This window comes from Bombus flavifrons, chromosome 3, assembly GCF_040668555.2.
Source record: "Bombus flavifrons isolate JBK064 chromosome 3, iyBomFlav1_principal, whole genome shotgun sequence".
Classification (NCBI taxonomy): domain Eukaryota; kingdom Metazoa; phylum Arthropoda; class Insecta; order Hymenoptera; family Apidae; genus Bombus; species Bombus flavifrons.
In genome coordinates this window covers 16,610,904-16,637,310 of record NC_138444.1, presented here as the reverse complement: position 1 = coordinate 16,637,310, position 26,407 = coordinate 16,610,904, and the positions used below count along the sequence as shown (strand labels likewise).

Here is a 26,407-nt window from a genome sequence, read left to right as displayed (position 1 = left end):
GTTTATACGCTAAGAGGAATTTCACCTTTAACCTTTCTAAGCTTTAGTGGACGCGGTCTGTCCCGCACAATGAAGAAGACTTAGCGGAAATTTGTCTCATGATAAATTAAGCGCTCGAGAGTGCTTAATTTCACGAGTGCTTAATGCGCTGCGAACTGGGACGCTTTTTGCGTTACGTTCCTCAGAAACGCTAAATTCGTCACTTGAAGCTCGCTGGGCTCACAGCTTCTGAAACTAAATTACGATGTTTGCTGTTTTACCAGGGTAAACTCGCGTTATCTCAGATATCTTGGGATTTCATAGTTTCGGATGATCTATCGTTCTCTATGATTATTTCGCAACATTAGCACAGCTTATTCGAATAACGTAGTATCCGTGGGACGTTTAATTAGGCTGGAAAAGTCATTGTTCAACGAACAAGTATACGTGCAATCATCGTTAATCATCGTTATATCGCTCTTGTTTAAAATTCTTCTAAAATCTTTTACTTTAATTTATCTTCCAAGATCTTCGTTTTACAGAGACGTATTTGGTTTAGCTTCGATTCTTCGAACTGACGATTATTACACGCAAATTGAGTGTACAGTTTCGAAATTACGTAGACGACAATTTTAATAGTTGCATTCGGTAACGTGTCTACGTTTCGTATAGTATTAGGTTGTCGGAAAAGTGTTTTTCCTTTACAGACACGTCTTTTACAACGATGCATCTTTATACAAACATGAAACCTAATCTGTCGAACGCTGCGATCTTTATTTTGATAGAATAAAATGGATCATACGTAATTCGATAGAATAATATAAAATAAAACATGTGCGTCCATTATAAAACGAAAGAAACTTTTCGGACGACCTAACACGTTGAAATTGTTACCAAGATCTAAAGAGAACCTTTTACCAAGTAAATAAGTGCAGGAAAATGAGATGGATATTTAAAATTATTTTTTCATAGTCTTATGGCATATAAATCAACTATTTTAGTGGTTCGTTATTTGAAAGATCATAAAGTTAAATTAAGTAGTTTGTGGAATCAAGTGGCATGCCGTTAAGTATCTAGTAAATCTATGGTGTAGTTAAGCAGCCGCAAAGAAAGATCATAAAACAAGGGTTTAATACACCCTTCTACTTCTTTATCGACTTACTTACTTGGACAATATTCTTACGATTTACGCAACAACTACATTCTAAATTCTTCTCGAGCTTTTAGATTTTCAATATTCAATGCATCTTTTGTCTCGCGAGTTTAACTAACGTCTCATCCAACCAATACCATCGCTTTGTTTCTCTGTTGCACACGGAGTATCGTAATTCGTAGCCGCGAGACTCGAACGAAGCTCGCTAACGACAAAACTATTAATCGCAGCCAGGATGCATTATCGTGTGACGGGTGGCATAAAATCGAATAACACGTCGTGTTACGCTTGGAAAGCATCCGTGAACTCTGTGAAATAACTTGCGTTCACGCGTGTCTCGATAGTCGTGCAGGTTTGAAGCCGCGGAGCTACCGATTCGTCAGGATAAGCCAGGCGACGTTCACTGTGTGTGCCCCATCGGCTCTAAAGAGCACGAAAGTAATGTTATAGTTAAAAAGGCGCGCACACGGGTCGATATTGACGAGGAGGGTGGGCGCACCCGTACGACGAGAAATAACAAGCTATAACCACCGTGCAACGTCGCATAAGTTAGGTCCAATGGTGCAATTATTCTGTGCACTTCGATGCGCTATCGATGTCGGCAAAGCGCAAGTCGGGCAAGTGGGTTTCGTGAGAGGTGTAAAGTCACATGATTTTTCGATCAGAAGTACTTTGCGGTTTCAACGCCGATTTTCTAAGCCGATTAATTCCATATGCGACGCGTTGTTTACTTAGTCGGATTGGAAGGAAATGTTCCTTTGTTGTGTAAATATCCTAATGATGATAATAGTTGCGATAATATTAGGTCGTCCGATAAGTTTCTTTCGTTTTATAAGGAAATAATCGATTCACAATATTTTCCGTTTTATATTATTTTATCGAATTACGTATGATCCATTTTGTTCTATGGAGGATGATTGATCGTGTGGTAGTTTAAACGACGAGATTACTCGATGTTGAAACCGTCAAATATATTTTAAAATAATTATAAATACAGAGTCAACCGAATGTTCGCTAAGACGCTCGCTACTAACTCATTCGTTAATCCCTTAACCTACAACTACGGGCATAGCCCGTGGTAGATGATCGAAGCAAACGTAAATATTACGGGCATAGTTCGTAGTACGATGACCGGGTCAAACGTAAATAGTATGAGCATAACCCGTAGTAGATGATCAGAACAAACGTAAATGCGTTTACAATAGAAATTCCCAGAAAGAATTGAATGCCAAGTTTTCTGTACCGTTTGATTCCTCATAAAGGATATAATCTAAAAAACACGAAGATGGTACCCTGCTGGGAGTAGCCACCCACATGATAACCAAACAGCTAAAAAATTCTACCAAATGTCCTAATTGGACAAATTGTGAATGTGAAATATTAAATAAAAAAAAACGTAAATATTACGGGCAAAGCCCGTAGTGAATGATCAGAACAAACGTAAATGCGTTTACAACAGAAATTCCCAGAAAGAATTGAATGCCAAGTTTTCTGTACCGTTTGATTCCTCATAAAGGATATAACTTAGCAAACACGAAGATGGTACCCCGCTGGGGGTAGCCACCCATATAATAATGAAACAGCTAAAAAATTCTACCAAATGTCCTAGTTGGACAAATTGTGAATGTGAAATATTAAATAAAAAAAAAGAACGTAAATATTACAGACATAGCCCGTAGTAAATGATCGGACCAAACGTAAATTCTCGAACGTAAATCGTAGGTTAAGGGGTTAAAGACTGTGTGTATTGATCGCTAATAAAATCGCTCGAGACTGTGACTGAAAAACTGGTCACCTTACGATCGTGTTCGTTTATTTATACTAGTCGAGGTGGTAAATTTCCACTCGCCTTTGTTTGACGGTTACCTGTAGCGGCGACATTGTTTTGCGTGGAGTTGGTTTATTGTTACATTAAGTATATCTTAACGATGTTGGTACTCCGAGTCAAAACAACAACGTGGTTCGAATTGTCCTTTAGCTCGTGTGTAGCTACAGTTCTATCAAACTAAAGATCACAACGTTCGACAGATCAGCTTTCATGTTTGTATACAGATGCGTTGTTGTAAGAGACGTGTCTGTAAAAGAAAGACACTTTCCGGACAACCTAATAATTGCGACAGGAAATTTTGGTTTAGCCTGTGCAGTAAACTTTGCGATTCGAACGACACGCGATGTAATTCATTTTATCTACGAAGCGTTTCTCTGGAAGATCGTAGAAGACACGATACCGAACGAAGGTCTGTAAATTTTCTTAAATGTACGTATGTATAGTAGTTACGAAAAGTATCAGCGCGTATGTTTATCGTACAATGAAGCGTTTTTTTTCTTTTATCAGTTCGTTAGTGTACATACCTGTTATTATCTAAACGATAATTTTCTACTGGTTCTGACGAATATTTTGTTAATATCAGTGGCAACGCGATAGTAGTATCGATACGAAAGACTAGAAATCTTCCTTCTACGAGATTTCTCATTTCTGTCGTTTCTATTTGCTGATTAAAAAAGTTTTTCTACCCGAATAGTCGTCGAGTCGAGCGAATAAAAAATTGTGGAACGAAGGAGGTCGGCCGAGTTATTAAAATTTGCCAAAGAAAGCCAGCTAGCTACGAGTACCAAAGATACTTGTGAATCAACCGTACCTTTCGTCAGAAAAATATTATACTTTCGAAGCTCCTCGTCGAACGACTCTACGAAACGCAAAGATCTTAAAAGGATTAAAAGAAACGAGCAGTCAAAGAAACAAACTAATTTCCACGTCGATCCATCGTCGCGCGTAATCGTCACCGATCGTCGCCAAACCTCGTGTAAAAATAATAATACAAGAATTCAAGGAATAAATAAGAAATTTTGTTGAAAGAAGGAACAACAATATGAGATTACGCGAGAAGAAAGTCGAGAAGTTGTACTCCGAACTTGTGCACCGTCTTTTAAGTTGACGGCTGGGTATAAGAAGCTCGGAAGGTAACAAGGCGATCAGACTTAATTTTCATAGGTCGCCTTCGTCTGTTTATCGCGTGGCTGTTGCTGCCTGTGGCATTCGCGTAATTCCAGCTAGAAATACGCCAGCAGAAAAGGAGGATTGCGAGGCTATCCGAGGTGTTGCTTCTGTTACTTGGAAAGTGTATATTTCAATGTCGGCGCAGAGGGGGCACAACCGACCGGGTCGGCCATTTGCAAGCTTACCGAGTAGTCTATACGGTTCAGGAATAGCGAAACAAGTATTTATAGCCCGCAGCCGGCGTGCACAGACGCTCGCAGACAAACAGAAACGAGGCACACGGACAGGGAACGAAGAAAGGATAAGGAGGAGGCGGCGGCGGTGGCGTAACCGGAAGATTAATTGGAGGTGGAGTTGACTTCTGAATAAGCAGGCCCAGCTGCAGCGAGCGCTTTGCCGAAAGAACGAGAAAAAGATTAGGGGAACAATGGTGACCGCTTTTATTTTACCGGTAGCTTTAAACAAAGCTGTTACTGTTCGTCCAATACGAAGACGCGGAGTTAACCGATTGCAGAAAACTGGCTAAGAAACCGACAAAAAGCTAAAGGAAAAGGGGGGAAGACGTGGCACGCGGTGGATAAGATGTAGCCAAATGGTAGATTAAACGCTTTTTAAAGTCGAACATCCGGATAGACCAATGCGATATCAGGTCTATACACCGGCGTTCACGAGTAGACAGCGGCTTTTTACGCGCATTCGTATTTCCATAAAGCAACTGTACTTGGGATATTTTGTGTATTTTTGCATATTACGTGGCTTCTGTTGGTTTTTTAAATTTCAGTTTCCTATAAATGCATAAAAATCCGCGATTACTTGGTATCAGAGCATTTACAGAAGCCAAGATGAACTAGAGAAACGACCAAGGACTTAACAAAATGTCTGGGATTGTTAGTTCGTTTGAAACTTTGTGATACAAAGAGAATCTCGGCATTTGCGATATCAGATTCTCCGCTTGTCGTCTTTTAGTTCTAAATATTTCGTAAATGATCGACAGACTCGAATCTTTAGCTGTTTAATTCATCCGAAATTTCCACAATCAGCTTCAAAGCACAGGATCGTGGCCGTCGATATTCTAGATTGGCAACTAAGTGATTGCGGATTTTGTCAACACCATCTAATGACAACATCCGCAATCACTTAGTTGCCAACCCAATATAATTTTTAATTTATTATTTTCCCGCGATTGTCAGAAATAGATCTCGCAAATTTTATGGAATTTAAATGTCACGGAATGAAACGACCAAGTAAATTTCCCGATGGCTTCGACGACTCGATCGCCACAGGGTAAATTTGATAAGATAGTTAATCCCAATCGCCTTATCACGAATCACTGCCAGGGTAACATCCAGTCGCTCTAAACATGTTACATCCGTACAACCAAAGTCCAGAGTAACGTCCAACCGTATGATACATCCGTACGACCAAAGTCTTTCTCCCACTCCAACAAATAAAATAATATATGTCGGAGATGAAAGAACATCGCGATTTCCCGGCTGGAATGTTGGGAAAAACCCCAATACCCTAGTCCAGACTTTTACTATAGCTACACTTAAGTAATGAAAATAAGAAATAGTTCTAATGTTCCAATCTGGCTTTATGACGATGGGTTTGGGCTCGAAGTGACATAGCGGGTCACTGGACGTAGCCACGGTCACGGGAGGGACGTGTACCTGTCAGAGGTATGGAATGATTATATGGCTCTCCTTAAAAACAAAGATTGACCCGAGAAGTGGGGACAGGAATATATAAGGGCAGTTTCATTTGGATTAGGGGGCAGATAGTTAGTTAGTCGTTGTACGAATTGCTGATTGATTGCGAATTGCATTACCCGAATCGTGTATTGCGTTGATACTCGTCATCCCGCGGACCGTGGATCCGTTATCGAACCTGAATCCATGGTCACCATCATCTCGACCATCTTATCGCCGCTATTACTCATGGCCTGTTGTAGTGTCCACATTTGTACCGATAAACATTAGCTACATCCGCGATGGTAAAGTAAGTAAAGGTTCATCGAACGCCCCAAAATTCCAACCGACATATAAATACTCCTCTCGAAATCACCCGAGCTAGTCTGCCAGTCTGCAGTCTGCATAATTAAAAACTACCCAAAACTTTAAAAGTCTATCGTTGTGAATCTCGAACATCGTAAAAATTTTACTATTAATCATTGTATAAGTGTGTGGAAATAAAGAGCTCGATCTCCTGTTTTGAGATCGACACTTTTTCAATGATTTGTTAAATTATTACGCGACACGATCTTACCAATCGTTTTCTCTCTGTTTTGATTTGCAAGGAGAACCCCATGGGATTTAACCTTCGCCCGCAGAAACGAGTTCCGTTTATCATTGGAATTTTAACACGTTCCCTAGCAACATCGACGACCATAGAACTCGACGTGTTCGCGTGTGTTTTGTTCGATGCGAATCCCCTTATTTTTTTTTTTTTTTCTTGTTTCACGTTAATCTACGTTTAGATTATGTTCATGTTTATATAGAGTAACAGGAATAGCGCTCAACGATGTTTGAATTCCTTTCCGATTATGAACGTAAAATTTAAACGAACTGCGTTCGGACGCTTGATTCGGTTATTGGCGCACACCACGAGAGCGGACATATTTCAAGAATAAATCGAAATTGTAAATAATTGGAGCTCTATCGAGCAGCAGTTTGCACGCACGTGTTAAATTCTCATTTCTCAGCTATAAATTTAAATTGTACAATTCGGTTTTTGGTATTAATTGCCGCTCCAACGATCTTCGTATCGTTTACTGGTCGATAATATACGGAAAATCGTACGTTCTCATTTTTTCCGTCGTGTTTCATTTGAAACTGAATAGCGTTGAGTTATTGACGTGTAAGTTGACATTCGATAAAAATATCGTCTTTGAAAAAGTCGCCATGAAAAAATGGAGATTTTATAAAAGAACCTAACGAGAACGAAGTATCCATTTTAGTTTAATTTTAGTTTGTCGTTGGTTGCCAAGGAAAATTGAAGCAGAACGTGAACATCATGTTTAATTTTAATATAATTGCAATTTTCCGCGAGCTTACCAGACTTGGCTCCGTCCGATTACTATTTATTTGCATCGATGGGACACGCACTTTCTGACCAGCACTTCACTTCTTACGAAAATGTACGAAAATGACTGGTTTGCCTCAAAAGAGCGACAGTTTTTTTGGCGTGGCATCCACCAATTGCCAGACAGGTGGGAAAAATGTATACCTAGCGATGGGCAATACTTCGAATAAAATATTTTTAATCATTTTCATACAATAAACGTGTATTTTCTATACAACAATTCCGGTTTCACATTTACATATCTGGTACTATAGATTCGCAGTCACGTTGCCTTACGTTGGTTTGTAGAAAACTCGATCGAGTATTTTCTGTTAGGATCAGTAATTAAAAATCAATTTTACGGTTCACCCCCTGTGTAAGTTAATTTACACGTTGCTAATTCGATTGCTCGGCTCGCTGACTCAAGCTACGTTAGCTTTGATTTCCAGAAATATGTGACGAATAGGTTGAAACTGCGCGAGAGTTTGATTACTGAAGACTGGTTTACACGAATATGATTATCCAGTTTGATAAACGAATTTGTCAAATCGTACGAATAATTGTTTCGGAGTGTCTCCGCCAGAAGAAATTCTGCTCGACTACACGTCAGTCGATCAAGCGGCTGTCCATCGGATTTCCTCCTCCCATCCATCTTTTTTTTTTCTAGGTTCGATTAAAGGGTCTCGTTAATCGAAAGGTTAATCGAAAAATATCCAAACGATTGATTTCAGAATCATTTGTCGATTAGACATTTCTTATCGTTTTCGACCAATACTTTCTACGTGACTGGAAAAATTCTCATCCGATTCTTTCGAGAATTTTGGATCTTAATTGCCGAAATAATGGTATAGGAACACTAAGTTTACACTTAGAATTTATATTAAAATTGTTATATATTTATTTGATAAACGATTTCAAAGATATTCATCGATACACATTTGCACGCGTCTCATCTTCTTCCATACCAGACTATTAACCCCTTAACCTACAACTACGGGCATAGCCCGTAGTACGATGATCGAGCCGAACGTAAATATTGCGGGCATAGCCCGTAGTAGATGATCGGACCAAACGTAAATATTATGAGCATTCTTGAACGTAAATCGTAGGTGTAACACTCCTTTGTTTCCGAGGCGGCGCGCACACACATAGTCCCACACACTCATATTCACATACATGTATCACTACTACGCGGTCAATTTAGTCCAGTACACAAAATTACACATATCTGAATAGATTCATAGTACGCGGATGACTAATTTCTAGATACGATCGTTTCGGTCGATGATTGAAAATACACGCGATGTGCCCTATTTTTGAAGCTCTGCTATAGTAAGCGATCCTACGTACGTATTACACGAACCAATCAGACCTGTATTCCTCGCACTGGTTAACTTGCTAGTCACGAACGATGCCATAAATTGACAAATTGTCGGAGCAGTTATTTGCAATATATGGTAGAGGCAGAAATTTGCTTGGCTGTTCGATGGAGCAGACTTATCATAGACAACTAAAGAGTCAATTCCCAGCTGGCAATACAGAAACACAAGAAGCAAAATCGCAAGGAGAATTGCTAAGCGTCTGCTCGACCTTTGAAATCGTCAACGCGAAGTAGTAGCGCGCCTCTCGAAGGAAACGATAAGCGAAACAGACGGTGTGTGTATACGATCCGTAGAAGCTGGCTCTGGTAGAATCAAACGAAAATAGCGTGGGAGGTTGGGTGACAGAAACGAGGTGGTTGTAGAAAGGGTGAGAGGGCTTGGGTGGGGTTGGCGTACGCGAGACGAGACGGAGGCGCGAGAGAGAGTTTGGCCCAACTTGGATCTCTGTTAATTTATATTAATGCGAGCACACGGCAGTGTCTCGCATTAGTGTCTCGTAGAGAACCGTGAAAAGCAAGGGTGCGCCCGTCTGCAAGCCAGTTTACCATCGAGGCATCGCGTGGCATCAATTATTCATTCCTACTTTGCGCGCATCAAAATCGAGCCAGAAACTCCGATTTGATCGCGATACGATCTTTAGAGGCGGCGCTTTAAATACGTCGAGCCGGGGACTACGTGGCCCGGAGGCAAATCGATTTTCAGGATATACTTGTCGCGTATAATGAAACGGGTAACGCACGAAATGAGTCGAGCTACGAACATCAGTCGCGTTCCAACGAGAGATCCCTTTCGGCTTTCACTACGTGTTCTCATATATCGTTTTCTCATTCTCCCTTTAAGTCACTCGTTCGCGATGTGTTTCCTTCTGCAAGCATCGATGGTTGGGAAAGCGCGACACCGCGTTTTATTTGATACTAATTAATATTAACACGGCTTAAAGGGAAGCTGGCGAATTCGAATGACCTCGTTCTTCCTCGTTTCGCAGTTGGAGCGAGTGCATGTTAATTACGTCGCAACGGCGGAACGTGATTTCGATGGGAATTATGCCACGGAATAATTTTAGATGGAGTTCGCTTCGGTTGGATATCACAGGTTCCTTGTTCGCACTATGCCTTTACCAATGCTTTGGAACAGCCCTGCAATCGCTAGGTGGAGCGATATGGAAGATGAAACGAGTTGCAGCTTTTTCTTTTTTTTTTTTTTTTTTAGAGCGTGTTTTCTGACGGAATTCGCGGATGGTAGATAATACTTTATTTTAGGTATACTTCGATGAGACGAGAATGCGACTACTAGTTTTATATACAAATTAGCCGAACGCCGAACCGAAAAAGGTTATCGCGAAATAACAATTTCTATTTCAACGTGCAAATTTTTGTTCGTGATTACTGGGAATTTGAAAGCAGGATAACAACGTTGGACCTAGTTAATTAAGTATCTAACGCGAAACCGCATTTTGTTGGAGCACCGGGTACGTAGAAGCTACTTTACGGTATAACATGCATGCGTGTAAACTGTCAGGAAGCTCACACACGGAAGCATCGTATCGTGCCCTGGCGTACATGCGAAAGCAGGAGAATCTGATGTACACAGCGTGTTTAACTCTGACCGCAAGTAATTCAAGAACGAAACTCACTTTTGATATAAACTCTACCTATTCTGCTTTCACAATTATTCATAGAGTTTTCTATCAAATCTACATTATTATAACGTTGCCCTTGGTGAAAGGGGTTTTTGTATTATTTATGAATCGCATTCATCGTACAGATTTACCGCTTGCAGATACATAAACAAATTTTGTTACAGATTTCTAATATCGTTTTATAATACAACACGCGATGTTGTTACGTAATTGAAGGAAAATTTGTAAATTTTACAATGAACGGCACACCGCCTGACCTTCCTTGGGTTCAACGAACTTTCGTTATTATTCGAAATACGAGGTACTGATTTCATTTTAAAAGCAGGAAATTAGTCGCCGCGTTATGTTATTCTACTTTTCTGATTTTTCAAAGTATCGCTGAAACAAGGTAATAATTATAATTTGCAGACGAGCATTATTTCGATGTAATTTTCAATGTTGAATTTACCCAGAAGGTAGGATACTTTACAAAAATATTGGTTCAACGTATCGTTTTTCAACCACGATTATATTAATATCGATATCACGTATGATTACGATCAAAATATTAAACTGAATGTAGAAGATTAAAAACGTTACTATTTAAAAATCTTCATGGAAAAAAGATTGAAAAAAAAAACGATTATTTGCATTCTTCATTCTATTTTAATATTTTTAAATTATGATTTTGTACTCATGGTACCGGATCGTATTATCGCAATCCTATCTTCACTCGTTACAAGCGAGATACTATTTGCATTTTTGATTCACATAATCCTATACTGGAAAAGGTTGCACATCAAAATCCGTTTTTCTCTTTGACCAATACGCGTATTAAGGTAGAATGCAACGGTTATTAATATCTTTTTCGTACGTTTCTAGATGTTGAGGTCGACTGATAGAAGAAATATATTGAAATAAATAAAGATATAAGTATAGGTTTATGCTGATCTAGATTTTTACTCTCTTAGTGTACGATAGAGTCGATAGGCAACGTGTTCGTATATTTATAACAAAAGGATATTACCAAACAAGTTAACCTTGTTAAAGCCTTGTTAAAGGCTACAAGAAACATAAATAGAAATCTATTTATTAATTCCTTTGTTCTTAAACCCTGTAACCCAAAACATAATTTATATTCAAGGGCACAATAATACGGACCTCTCCTTATTTAGGATATTTTTGTTTCACTAAATTCTATTTTCCGCGTAGCAGCGGTCTCCAGGTCACGGATATACATAAATAAAGATGTAGAGTTTTTCTTGAAGTAATTACTTCAACGCTACATATTCCGCTAACGAGACACGTATACTTTGAAATAGATTTATAACTTAATGGGAAAAAGATTATTTTCAGAATTCCTTTCATTTTCTTTTGCTGTTATTTATTTTTTTTTCCTTTTAACATTACCTTGATTGATCCATTTGTTCGCGTAACATTCATCTCTTGTACGTGAACATTTATCGCGTCTACTTTATCACGAGCTCTAAAACGCCATCGTTCTAATCGTCATCGTCACCAGTCCATTTAACTAATTGCCCAATGCAAGCCGCAGCGTATCGTCATTTCTAAAGCTTTGAAGCTTAGGAAAAAAAGTGAAAATCACTGGGAGCAAGGTCCGTGCTCTGTAGTGTGGACGGTGGAAAATTTCTCATCCAAAATTGTCCAACAAAGCTCGGTCTTTGGTTATTGGATTATCCTCGTATATATCGCGTTAATTCACCGTGTAACATAGTTTTAATTTGGTGAACGGCGCATGCTCGGCCGCGAGTATATAACTTTTATTCAGGTTGCTATGGCAAAGTTTGGCACGGAGACCCTACCGAATCCCTTGAACTGTCCAGCGTCTGCAGCTTCCGGCTGAAATTAGTTGCTGTCCATCCGCGATCGCTTTTACCGTTCCTGGAATAAAGCTACCACGCGCCGCGTTAAATGCAACTAGAACGTTGAATGGTTAGTTTACACGGGGAGCTGAGTTTCAACTAATATTAAATAGCGGGAGACAGGGAGGAACGGAACGGGATGACATCCAGCGCTCTGCCGACCCATGAAATGAAAATTTACGTATCGCTGAAGGGATTTTCGGTTATAAACGTCGTTGCCTACTCTCTTGCCAAATGTTTATACGCGCTGTTCTCTTTTTTTTTATACAAAATGTGCTTCTACCGAACATCGTGCAGTCGTTGATTGACGCAATGCGAACATTCCGAAATTTTTATAATAATGTAATGTCGTAAAGGAGTTTAATTTTAGATCGGTCGAAAATAGAAAAAACCGTGTATGTCGTCCTTCTGTGGTTCGTTTACATTTAAGAGCGCTTATGTGACTAGTCACCTAGTTCTCGCAGAGGTATGAGAAAAACGATAAACAGCCTTAGAGCAGGACGGTTTCGGTTTTCAAGGAGGGGTGACCGAGAGGTCAGAGTATGCGAGTCGAAAAGCGAGTGTATCGCGAGAATCAGAGTTGATCGAGACATCGAAGAGTAGAGTTGAGAGAGTTGATCGGGACATCGAAGAGTAGAGTTGAGAGAGTTGATCGAGTTGTCAGTGTTGTAGAGTTGTTAGAGCTGCTGGTGAGAGAGGGAGAGAGAGAGAGTGAGAGAGAGTATTAGATTCGTTGTGACGAGTATCGCATTTAGTTTCAATTAAACAAACGTCGTTTTCTGTCCTATTAATACTTGTATATTTAATTCGCTATTAATAAATTGTAAGTAATCGGGAAAAAATTTATATCTTAATTTCCACGATACTACAATGATATCTATACAAATTTTTATGTCTGTTGAGAATTTTGGATCTTAATAGCCGAAATAATGGTATAGAAACATTAGATTTACACTTGGAATTAATATTGGAATAGTTATATATTTATTTGATAGACGATTTCAAAGATATTCATCGATACACACTCGCACGCGTCTCAGCACTTTCTTCCATACCCGACTGTTAACCGACTGAACAGTTTACATTCATGTAGTATCGGGGAAAAGGGCCTAAGAAACATCAAGTTAACCATGAACAACGTCGCGAGAGCCGAGGCGCCGTCGGGTCCATCAATGTGTCGTCGGTCTTTTCAATTGTATAATTTTGTAGAAAAGGCCTACGTGATCCTGGCAACGAGCGTCCGCGGAACACGCGCGTGGTGGGCCTAAGAAAAGACAAAGGGATGCTAGAACGGCCAGAATGTGAGTTTAGAAGCAGCAGGGTCAGTTGAGAAGCGGCAGTGAGTCAGTGGAGAAGCCGCAGAGTGTGGGTGGAGGAGCCGGAGAGTATGAATCGGGAAGTTGAGAGCCGAGTATGATAATAAGACGTACGACGATATTGTAATCAGTTTTTTGTATTGGGTATTACTTGCTAAACTAAACTTAACTCCAAATAAAACATCGTTACTTGTCCTTACTCTAAGACCCATATAAGTTACCACATTCATTTGTTTTCGAGACGCCGCGCACACACATATTTCCACACACTGATATTCGCATACGAGTATTACTACTACGCATCTAACTTAGTGTAGCACATAAAATTCTACGTATCTCAATAATGTCATCATATAGGTGTATTAAAACTGTGTCGTAAAGAAGGAAACATTATGGACAAACGGTTTGAAATTTGCAGACGTTTCGTCGGACCTAAGAGCGTAGGAAAAGCCTCAGTTTCGAAATGCGCCAGCTCGGAAAATTCTTTCATCAAGTCGAAGTAAGGAAGTTTTAAAAATACTCTTTGCACTTAAATTTATGGCATTCGTCCGAGTTTATACGATATTTTAAGCCTCGAGTCTCGAAGTTTTAATTAGACTTGAAACTTTTCTGTCGACGAATGAATTAAGTAACAGAGTTCACGATGATCGATAATAATACATTAACGAGTAGGATATTATGTCGGGGATGGTATGAAATCGGAGCGGATTTTCAGACACATTAAACGCGTTTCCTTCCGAGTAATCGTTAACGCGATCTTTCTCTTTCTTTCTGTTAATTTATCGTCGTTTTTGCACGTACGCAGACTTGTAAAGCAAACACGTGTAGTTGCAGTAGTAAAACAAAGCGTTTATCCGTCCACGTTGCAACAGCAATGCAACACGGTGTTTCAGCAGTTTTTACTAGCGTCGGCGTTCATGTTTTCACCGGGATGAAGGTAAAATGCCAGGAAACTTTTGCAAGACATTCGCCACGAGTAACATACACCGGAAATTCGCTCGTTGGATTACTATGGCTGCTTGTCATTTACTCTAACTCCATTCGTAATACGTTAATTTCCTAATGAAACGTCATCGCGTCTATCGGGATATCTTTCGTTTCTCTTTTTTTGTGAAATACTTTTTAGATCACGCTATATATGATGCATATATTCTTTACAAAAGTGCTAATAATAAAACTGGAACATTTGAAAATTTTCATCTGCTTCTCATAAAAGATATTTTGCAAACATACCCATCACGCAGAGTAGAGGCTAAACGAGAAACAGTTCATTCGGTTGACCTTCCATTTCGATTAACGGGGAGGTATTTCTCTACATCCTGCATAACTAAAGAAAATAATAAACATTCTTAACGACGGAGATGCGTTGCTTGCTCTAAACATAATCGCAGGACTCGCGTTACGAATGCAAAAAATGTAACATTGGCTTATATATTGAACCTTGAGATTTACCATACAATACAAAATTATTAAATTTCTAATTTAAAAGATATAATTTAAAACTTTTATATTGTTCGTGTTATTATTGTCTAAATAAACAAATTATTATTAATGCTTTTAAGGTCACTATATAATTTATTTTATTAAGAGGAACGTAAATTAAATTTTAATATCTCAAATTTTTTAAAGATACGCGTTTCTTCGTTTCTAATAGGTTACAAGTCGAAGCGTTTTATTAGCGATTTTTACTTTCTACGGTGTTTTGTTATCTCCGATAGCAGTTCAGAAACTATATCCCTGAAACTTGTACATTTTGCTTTTTCTACCTTGCATACGGCCGTTGGCTCCACGGTTGTGCATGAGAACTAGTATTCCCGCTGTTTCATAAAACTTCAATCGTATATCACTTTCTGGTCCATGATGAAAGTACATATATCTTTGGAAAAAGTTGGGGCCAAGTTTTACGCGTTACACAAACCGAGAATATTGCGCAATGTAAGAAAATGTAGCGAGATAACCGAGCGAGGAGGCAATAATAATGGATACGTAATAGACGTATTACGAAACGGAGAAATTTTTTCTTAGACAGAGTAAAAGAGTAGTAATTCGCTAGATATCCGACAAAGATTTTGTAATATGCTGAATCTCTTATTAGTTGGAAATTAATGCTACAGATAGTGTTGTATCGTGTAGTATCGATAAAGTAGTCGTGAGTTGAGAGTCGAGTCGAGTAGTCATGAGTTGAGAGTCGAGTCGAGTAGTGGTGAGTTGAGAGTCGAGTCGAGTAGTGGTGAGTTGAGAGTCGAGTCAAGTAGTCGTGAGTTGAGAGTCGAGTGGAGTAGTCGTGAGTTGACAGTCGAGTGTTGAGTAATCGTAGTGTTTTAAGTACGTTTCGATCAAGAGTACATATCATTTGTAAGACTGATGAATGCAACAATAGTTTAAATCCGAATGTTGTAATAACGTATGATAATTTCAACATAGGAATATCTTCGTTACTAGTGAATATGTTTTAATTACAAACGTTCATTAATGTTTTCAATATCGTCGTTCCACTTGTTATAATTTTTCGCCCCTTTCAATTGTACAAATTTACACTAAAACGAATTTTCCATTGCTTTGTATATTTCTGACGAAATATTCGTATTACAATTTCTTTTCTTATATAGTATTATTATAATATATAGTATTGTTATAGTAGTATTATTATTATATAATAGTATTATTCCTTTTCACGTTAGTAACAATGGTCGAAATATCGTTTCTCATTTCTCTCTTGTTTCGTCTTTAGAAAATGTTTTCTCCGTGTTGCGGAAGAAATTGTGGCTGTCACGTAACCATATCCATGTGAACATTTCCCACAATGTGCACGGTTCCTGTATTTTATTATATCTCCCTGTAATTGCTTAGTTACCATAGGGAAAACTCGCCTTAACAAGAATTGTTTCACTTTCCATTTTATCCAAAATATCGATTAGAATGCGTCGTGGTATTAACGCCAAGAAACAAGATGGAGCAGGATAAAAATCGAGACTATTTTTTCTTCGCGGCAAAAGTTATTTTTACAGAAAAGATATTTTCAATCTTGTACGTAAATGCTTTAACAAACAATTTCGCTTGAATATTTCACGTTACAACGTAAATTTTAGTTTCCAATCTCTCGATGATTAAACGTGCTCGCTATAATTCACATCTAGTTGAATTCTTTTCACGTTATTATAACAACCCCAATTAGCCTGATTTACTACAAAGTTTCCTACGTTGAAATCATTTTTCATATAATGCATTATTCATCCTCCGTATTTCATTAATATATCTCATTTTCATTCTTCTCGTTAAAATTATATTTCGCTTAATAAATCGTATATTCGCGAATAAAGAAATTTCATAATCCCGTTTCACGGTTTCCAGATGAAAATTATTCGCATATTACGTTATACGTCTGACCATCGATCGGAATCTAATCCTTCTAAAATCGTCGTGCATTTCGTCCGATTCGCTGCTGTTTAATTTCGCCTTTCTCCTTTCACGAAGCGTGTTACTTTGAATTTTATCTGTCTGTACGCCTCGCATTCCGCTCGATGCCTTTGCTATTAAACTTGTTGCTGCGAGTTTCGAACGAATTGATTTCCTTGATGCACCGTCGCAAAAAATAAAAGCGAAGAGAAGTTCCGCAACGTTCGCTCGTTCCTTAAGATAAAGTGGAGGCGAAGTCGCGTAATAAGGCAAACGAAATTCCACCGAGGAACGTTCCGATTTTTCTCTCTTTTCCTCGATACCCATTGTGTGTTACGATATTCTTACAATATTCTTGCAGAAATGAAAAGGAAAGATGGTACACAATATCAATCTAAGTCGCTGTCTCATTAAAAGAGAATATCGAATCGCTCGATAGAACTGTTAATTTTCGTGCAACATCGAAAAATCCAATTACGTTAATGGAAAGGCGGACACGCAAATCGAAAGTTTCCGGATGATTCACATCGTTTATGGAAGTAGAAAGGAAGAAGGAGAAAGATTACGAAAATAAATACAATTTAATAGAACGTTCGAACGTTACAGCTTTAAATTGTTCTTTTTCCTTATTCGTTAAAGGAACGTCGAATCGCAGATGCAACTGTAATGGACAGAATGCTGGTCATTTTTCTTCTTTTTTTTTCTTTTTATGTCATAGTGCAGCCTTTTCCAATTGAGCTGAAACTTTTCCAATTCAGATGTCCCGGCTAGAATTTTAATAATACCATATTTTCTCTCCTAACGACCTACTTGAGCGTGTTTGGAGATCGCGAACGTGAAATAAGATAAGCTCGTTCCCTTTCGATTCGTCGTTCTATAACTTTAGAACGTGGAAATTTATTAAAAAACTTTGGGAAATTCAAGTCACATTTTAACTCGTTTTAGATAAACGCGTTTCGATTCAAACGCCTTTCAATTTACCTGCGGCCGTGCTACGATCCGTTTTACTCTGAATTAGAAATACCGCGTGAATGTTAATTTTAAAAACTGAGATAAAAATGATTTCGATGCTTTTGATCGATGCAGATGAAACATCGACGACTTATCGACTTACCAAATTCGCGGCATTATCGCAGTTACGATGAAAACGCGAGTTAAACGCACTGGTGGCGTTAGTGTGTTACATACCTGAAACAGACGAATGTTCGTTATGAAATTAATTGAGCGTATCAGGAGGGTTTAAAGCGGAAATAAAATAAATTTATTTGCGCACGATGATGTCGAAAAACTGCAAACATTATGGTGTACCGTGTAAATGTCGACGTATGTATCTCTGGCGTTAGTCGCCAGAGTAAAGCAAATTGTGCAAATCGATAAATTAACAAACACCGGTTACAGTTACTGACTCGAAGGTTATATTCGTTACGAATTAATTCATAAAAATCACTGGTTGAAATAAACAAACTTCTGCATAGTACTTGTAACACTTGTCTAACTTATCTAACAAAATTACCGTGTCGTGAAACACACATTCGGCAAATTTGTGATAAAATTAAATAAGCTGAGAGTTTTGTAAAAGACGTACAAATTTATCAGAATAACGATAATAGTAATAATAATAATAATAGTAATGATAATAATAATAATAATGTAGTATCGTGGACAAATGGCCTAAGAAATATCGGGTAAATCATAAACAATATTGCGGGAAGGCCTAAGTGCCGTTATGCCAAAAAGGCCTGTCAGTTTTACCGAGGAGTCGAGTGGTGAGAAGTTGTCGAGTTGAATAGTCGTGAGTTGAGAGTCGAGGTGTGAGGACTTTGAGTAGTAGTAAGTTGAGAGTCGAGTTGTGAGGACTTTGAGTAGTAGTGAGTTGAGAGTCGTGTTGTGAGGACTTTGAGTAGTAGTGAGTTGAGAGTCGAGTTGTGAGGAGTTGAGTAATCGTGAGTTGAGGATCGAGGTGTGAGGAGTTGAATAGTCGTGAGTTGACAGTCGAGTGGTGAGAAGTCGAGTTGTGAGGAATAGAGAGTTGAGTTGTTATGAGTTGTAAACTATTAGTTGTGAGTTGTGAATTAACTATTTAGTCAGAGCACATTACTGTATTTAGTTCACGTTAAGTAACCATCGTTTCCTGTTTAATGTCCTGTTTAAGATCTATCCATTGTAATAGATCAACAAACTTATTATATAGGATAAATAAAAAAATTCCTATAATAATAAGTTCTGGTAGGAAACAATGGAAAAATATTTTAATTAGAAATTGAATTGGAATAATTTACCAGTGGATACCAGGGAAAATACTATAAAATAAGCAACTAGATTTCCGGGGAACTGGATATAAAAATGTTTCGACTCATCGACTCGTAAATATTTTATTTTACGCTGGTAGCGGTATAGCGGCTGTAAAAGTTGTGTTACAGTGGTTACATTTTTACTGAAAAACGAGTAACTACGAAATAATGTGGCGAGTATCGAATGTGCTTATTTCCGTAAAATTCACGTAACGAGGTACACGCGATGTATGTATTAGTTACGTAATTTGTTTGTTGCAGCGAATCACTTTATAATGTCGTAACGCGCAAAGAGGAAGATTTTATATGCCTGCTAAAACGAAAGACAGTAATATAAAATTAGAATTTGAAATTATATCTGATCTGAAAGTGCACACTGAATAATTAGAATAATTTTTGCTAGTACTACAATTGCTCTGAATATCACATACCATACATATATCGTTAGGAAAGTTACGAAGACGTACGGACATTTTTGTAGCGATTTAAAGCGCGTCCGACTATCGAAGATCTATTCTACTTGGGTAGTTTCTTTACGTTGCATGTTGTGCAATAAGCTTTGTAGCTACGAATTAACCGATATATTTCACTTTTATTATATGCGTTAATTATTCCCAATTTTATCTAACGTCATCTTAATTTTTTTTCTTTTTCTTTATAACATGAAAGATCCTTCTATCAAGCGATGAAACACTACTAAATTTTCTCTAGCTATAGCGTTAGAATGTTTATTCGTCCTGTTAAAATTTTGTTAAAACTCGGACAGATTCTTCGTAAATGAACTATTCATTTTATCGTAATTTCGTTTCTCGTTATTCGAAAGGCATCTCCTGCTATACCTTCGAAGAAACATTAAGACGAAATATCACGATAGCGTCACGAATCCATTTACGATCATTTCGCTTAAGAAAACTACTGAAACATCAAGTATGCAAATGAAAGCTCGCCAGAAACGAAATCAGGAGTAACTGGAAGAAACGTATCGCGCCTTTTTCCGTGTTCCTCCCGACCGTTTCCTTACTTCTTCCGCGCCTTTTTTCCCTCGCATCTCTCTTTGTTGCAAAACTATATTTCACGCGAACCAATGTAAATCGGGACCAACATGGAAATGAAGATATAATCGGTGTCACGGCAACATGCAATTTGCCGGGAAACATCGAAAAGAAAAGAGCGCCATGTAAAATTGCCACGTGCTTCTTTCGGCTGTACGATTGCAAATTCGCGTTGGCGTGCAATTTCTTCCGCCACGACCGGAACACACCGCACTTCTTTCTCGCGAGATAATGCAAACTTCAATCGCGAGAAACAAACGATCCCGGTCGATTCCAATTTGTGCGATTCGATCGTAGTTTCGGGTCATAGTTTTATTCGCTGAAGATTTGAAAATTTTTGCCTCTTCTCGCCAGAAATTAATAAATAGACTGCGAATTTTTATGCGAATTCATATTATTAAAAATTATTACAAATTAGCTATTCGCAACAAAGTAATAAATAGATCGCGAATTTTTTTTTAAAAATCCTTAAAGCATCCAATTGTTTAATTACAAAGATTTTTGCACCATAAACCAGGTCAAATATAATTTTCTCGAAATCTTACAAATTAGCCATTCTAACAAGCCAAGCTCGTTTACTTGAAAATTATTTCCAACAGCTTTCTTTAATATCTAAAAATCCTTAAAATATCCAATTGTTTAATTACAAAGATATTTACACCATAAACCAGGCCAAACATGACTTTCTCGAAATCTTACAAATTAATTTTCGAGTGAACGAAATTGGCTTATTGGAATGGCTATTTCCAACGGCTTTCTTTAATATCCAAAAATCCTTAAAATATCCATTTTTTAATTACAAGGATTTTGGATTAATTCAACTCAGAGAATTTTAATTTCGAATCGGTCCACCGATAGCAGAATTATTTTGGTATGTAATTAGCTATTTTTTCTTTTTTTCTTTTTCGTACTGCTATCTCAACTAATTTTCATGGAAAATTAGTTAATTCAGTGTAAAAATGTTCATGTTTCAAAGAGATCCAGTTTCTAGGGATTTTTCATTAGAATTTACATCGGTGATGTTTTCAGATCCTGGCGAATTTTAATCTTTGAATTCGTAATAAAAAGTACGACGTACTACGTTTGATATGGATAACGTTAATCCATTAATTGGCAAGAATCGAGGTAATGTACAAAAATGGTACAAACGTAATGTTATCGGGAAATTTAAACGAAGTATCCCGTAATTCGATGAAGAGTTCATCACGGTCTGTTAAAAATATGTTCGTTTCTTTAGCTTCATTCGTAAGTTCATAATATTGCGAGTTTCAGTGAAGTAAGGAGTTACGTCGAGAAAAGATATAAAAATAAAAAATAAGAAAGAGGATCCAAAAAATTTAAATCAACCGAAAAAGATTGCAAATAGAATTTTTCTCCGATGCAACGTTGATCCTTTACGGATCGAGTTCGACATTTTCTACAGCCTTCGCTCTCACGAAGACGAATATCTTTTCGCGACTTTAATCTTAAACAATTATCTTTAAATAATTGATTTTAAATAATTAATTGTAAAACGGAAAAGGTGTCTAGAACGACAAAATTGACCCTACACGTCTCAATTCCTTTCTTATCCCTCATTCCGCTTGGGATGGCTAGCCAGCTCGATTCCCCTCATGAAGGTTTCCTTTCTTGTCAAATTAACGAAGTCAGCGGAAAAAGGTGAACCGCATGATCGGTTTCGTTGGCCAAAAATCCCCAGAGGGTTGCATCAATACGCGTGGTGGCGGTCGTTGACGAATGATAAGTTCTGAAAGTAGCCGGCCAACATATTTCAAAGGGACACCATAGAGAGCGGAGGCGGGAAGCTCGAAGAAAAGCGAAGAAGCCAGAAAGAAACAGAGAGGGAGCGGATCCGGCAAGTTGAATTAGGGCTGGAAGTAAGGGCGAGAGAAGAGAAAAAAGCAGGCACAAAGCCAGAGAGCCAGAAATAGAGTTAGATTAATTTATAAAGTCGGAGGAAGAAATAAGAACGGAGGTAGAGAAATGGATGGGCAAAAGTAATGAAGAGCCGCGAGAGACAGGAAAAAAGCGTAGCCACCACACCAGCCACGTGATGACCGAAGTAGCAGCATACTGTGTGAGCTTTCCTTTATCACCTGATTATCTGTTGTCACGCGATGCATAAGATTTGTTGATCGCAACCTATTTCTTAGCGGCACTAGGTTTGATAATCGTCAGTTTAGGAAGCGATTACGAATAGAAGAAAGTTTGTTACTTAGCTTTGCTACTAATTTTCGTTGAAACTGTTAGGTCGTTCGAAAAGTTTCTTTCGTTTTAATAACGAAATAATGGACAACATGTTTCGTTTTATATTATTACATCGAATTACGTATCCATTTTGTTCTATCGAAATAAAGATCACAACGTTCGACAGATTAGGTTTCATATTTGCATAAAGATGCGTCGTTGTAAAAGACGTGTCCGTAAAAGAAAGACACTTTTCGGACAACCTAATATTATTCCAAGTATCTTACAACGCTATGCATCATTTTACAACTACTGTGGAAACGAGAGAATTACTTGAATATTTCCTACTCGCGATCGATTCTCGCAACTTCCTGCGGTATGTTCTACAATACTTTAGTTTCGAACCAATCTCGTATAAAATGTACTAAATATCCTCGTACCGTGCATAGGCATAAACTCGTAGTACGTCAAAGTATTTGCGAAAACGGAACGTTAGAAATAAATGTTAATAAATCGGGAAGTAACGCATTCTCAGAATCGAGTAACTACTATCCGCGGATCTAATTTGAATATTTGCGAACACGAAAAATCGAAGTAATTCTCTTTGGAATCAACAGAGAGCAATTGGCTTAAAAGAAAGTTAAAAAAATTGTTGGTTTTAACACGAGTACCCAGAGATCGTCAGATAACTGGAAATTAATTCTCAAGTACGTTATGATTCGCCTGAGTGTCGGGAAAACGTATTCGCGTTACCAAGTAGATGACCGGTACAAGCTTTCCAGGAAAAATAAGGGGCTATCTCAGCGCTACTAACTCTTAGGGGTTGAAACGTTTTGGCCGCGGATCGTGAGCGAACTCGGATTACTTTCAGTTCATATTAACTCGTGGCAGGCTGGCGTTCTGTTCCATCCCTTCTGCCCTGTCCCACAGGCTCAATTTAATTCTCCAAAAGTAATTAAGAAAACAGGCACTACCTCAAATTGCCTGGCTTATTTTACTTTTACGACTGAGTTACTTTTATTCAGGCCAGACCTAGCTTTTCGTTTCCACCGATATTCGCAAATAATTTTAATTGCCGCCTCGATGTTCGTGTTACGCGAACATTTAGCAGTACATTCAGCTGGTCACATTCAATGGGAACGGTTTTGTTCGTACGTCGAACGAAGCATGGTTAGCACACATTGCAGCCGCTACAAGTTTCTTCGGTGCTTGAACAAGGTCGAAAGAAATTTTCATCTCACGTAGCTTGTGTTCCTCTTGACATTGCGTTTAGTGAGTTGCCATTACGTTTACGCATCTATATTTCTATAGGTACAGAGATTACCACGACCAGATACCGTTGCGTACAAAAGGAAATTCGTAATCTGCACGTTAGAAGAAATCTCGGTAGAATCTAAATAATCCAATTATTTCATCAGTCGTCTACTACGTTATTCGATAATTCTGATTAAAAGGAGTTCCTGTAATTTCCATTTATTCCTGTTGAAAAAAGAAAGAAGAAGAAAACGAAAAAGAAAGAAGAGAACTCGGACGATTAGTCTGTCGCAGCTGATAGGAACAAAGTAGCGGCCGTACGTCTTCTCCGCTGACTCCTTCTTATGGGTCAGCGCGATAAGCATTCGATTTCGTTGCACAAATATACGACGACTATCGCGTTTAATTTTCCGGGCCCAACCTTATGACTTATCCAACGACGACGATTCAAGCGAACTTCTATTCTGCTCGCCTTACCTGTGTGCCAATCTCGACGATTCTTATTACCGACTCCTTGCGACTTCCTCTTTGTCCAATTTTAAGAATACTTCGGCACCCTCTGCTCCTGCTCTGACCGCCTCTAAGGACATCACGCTACCTTTCTTTTGTTCAATTTTCAGGATTTTCCAAGACCTTCTCTCATCTTTTACCTCTGTCCAGTCTCGAGGATTTTTTGGCCCCTCTCGACCCTCTCTTCGCTCTTGTCCATGCCCGTTTGTCTTAAAAATCGTTTCGCTCTCTACTCTCGCCTCTTTTCTTCTTCCATCCCCTTAGGTTTTAAGAATCTTATGTTTCTCGCTTTTCCGTTCCGTCTCTCCAAGGACCTTACGTTTTCGCTTTCACGTCTTCTTTTCACGGATCTGGCTTTGTAAGTCGATAGAAAAATCTTGTGGCACTGTAGCAGGTTAGAGGTATTGCGCTAAGGTTAGGATTATTTAGACGATGCCAGAGATTGATTTTAAATCGTCTTTTCAAAGGACGAATTGCAGATTAGTTGTACCTTGTTTTTTCTTTAATGCAACGTCGTTGTATCGTTCGATGCAAGTTACAGCGGCGAAGGAAAGAAAATTTGAAACGTGAAACGTGGAAGATGTAGTCGTTTTACGAATGAATAATGATGGGCCAGAGTAATAAATGTAATATACTATAACAACGTTATATCCTTATATATAGCTATAATAATTATAATAAACGTTTACGACTGAAAACGTTTAGAAAGTTAGAATATATGCACCAGCTTGATACTCCCATTACTTTGTCTCATAAAAATTTCTTACGACCTATTTATCAAAGTTCTCGCCTCATTCGTACAAAAGGACGATGATCTCGTATATTTGTTGAATTTTCACCGAAACGTCGATTAATCGATACAAAATACCAAGAAATAATTTACGTCAAAGACAAGGAGCTGAAAGTGTCGAGTGGAACTTGGTTCAACTAACTAACCTGCTTCAGCATCATACAGGAGTGGTTCTTTCGAACGTCATAAGTCGCAGGCAATCTTTTCTCATTCTACGGTAACCACCTCTTGATGATATTTTCTCTCTTCGCCTGTTTGTTCTTTCTTGTCCCTTATCTTACTTATTTGTATCGCTTTTAGTCGAGATATTTATTGCTATCGTCTCTCTCTCTCTCTCTTTCTCATTTCACCGCTCGTTTCCAGATGCGAGAAATGATCGACCGATCGTTGGTTAGGAAAATTACGAGTAGATCGCAGATATTTATGCAAATTCGTACTTTTGCAAAGATAATAAATGCGAAATGAAACTCGGATGAACATCATAAAGGCTACTGTATTTCGAATATTTTATAGATTTGTGGCGGCAATCGCCACGGAACTTCGCAACGGCTTCGCGATACAAAGCGTTATGCCGTCAAAGCGCAACACCGACGTACCACCTGTCACGTAAACTTAAGGGTTGGTTGATGAAATAAAATAGCTGAGTCGTAACACAACTATTAATTTTTGTTTCAATTAAACTTTATTATGAATTCAGCAATCACAATGTAATACACACTGAATTAACATAAATCACAATTCATTCCAACCACGTTATGTAAGACTTAGCTACACTGATACGCTAAGTACGCGATTGTTATAAGGGTAGAGACCGGTAAAGATACGTTGACTATTCTAAGGATACAGAATAAGTGAGTCTTACCGACGATACTGTGTCCGAGGAAGGCTAGGGGTGGGTGTGTCTAAGGACACGGGACTATCGGATTTGTTGATGACAATTTTGGTTAAGGAGGCGAGGGCAGTGGACACCGTCTCCGATTGGATAATAAGACGGTTGGTGGACCAGGAAGGGTGTTAGCCGCCCTCGCGAGAAAGTTGCTAACAGAACATACCAGATGCGAAGAAAACCAACTTTCTATGCTAACACGTGGTAGACAATAAACGTAAAAGGAAATCTAAGACAAGAGATACTCGCTTGGTCCGAAGGACCGTAACTATGAAAATTCCAAGACCCCTGGTGGGTACTTAAGACTATCGAGGGTACGCGCCAAGGATGTGCAGATATCTGGGTGCCATCCTGTCCGCGGTGTGTGGCCTGGTCTCTGATGTGAATTGAACTGGTTGGAGTGAATTGTGATTTATTTAATTCAGTGTGTATTCCAGTTTGATTGCTGAATTTGTAATAAAGTTCAATTAAAACAAAATTAATAGTTGTGTTACGACTCAACTATTTTTATTTTATCACCCAACCCTCAAGTTTACGTGACACTGCCGTCGTCCGGTAGAAGTTAGTGTCGAGTGCAAACGCGTCGATTGAACTCTTGGTGTCAATTGTTAGTTGTTAATTGCTACCAGTTATTTGTTGATCATGTTCGTTA

General features: G+C 38.5%; 1 long non-coding RNA gene across 1 annotated transcript in view; it reads right to left on the bottom strand.

Annotated features, from left to right (window-relative positions):
• Positions 1-26,139, bottom strand: part of LOC138178534 (uncharacterized) — a 155,303-nt gene extending 129,164 nt beyond the window's left edge. The window contains exon 1 of the long non-coding RNA XR_011172737.1: positions 25,922-26,139. This is a non-coding gene — a long non-coding RNA (uncharacterized LOC138178534). The remainder of the gene's footprint in view (positions 1-25,921) is intronic.
• Between the last annotated feature and the right edge of the window lie 268 nt (positions 26,140-26,407).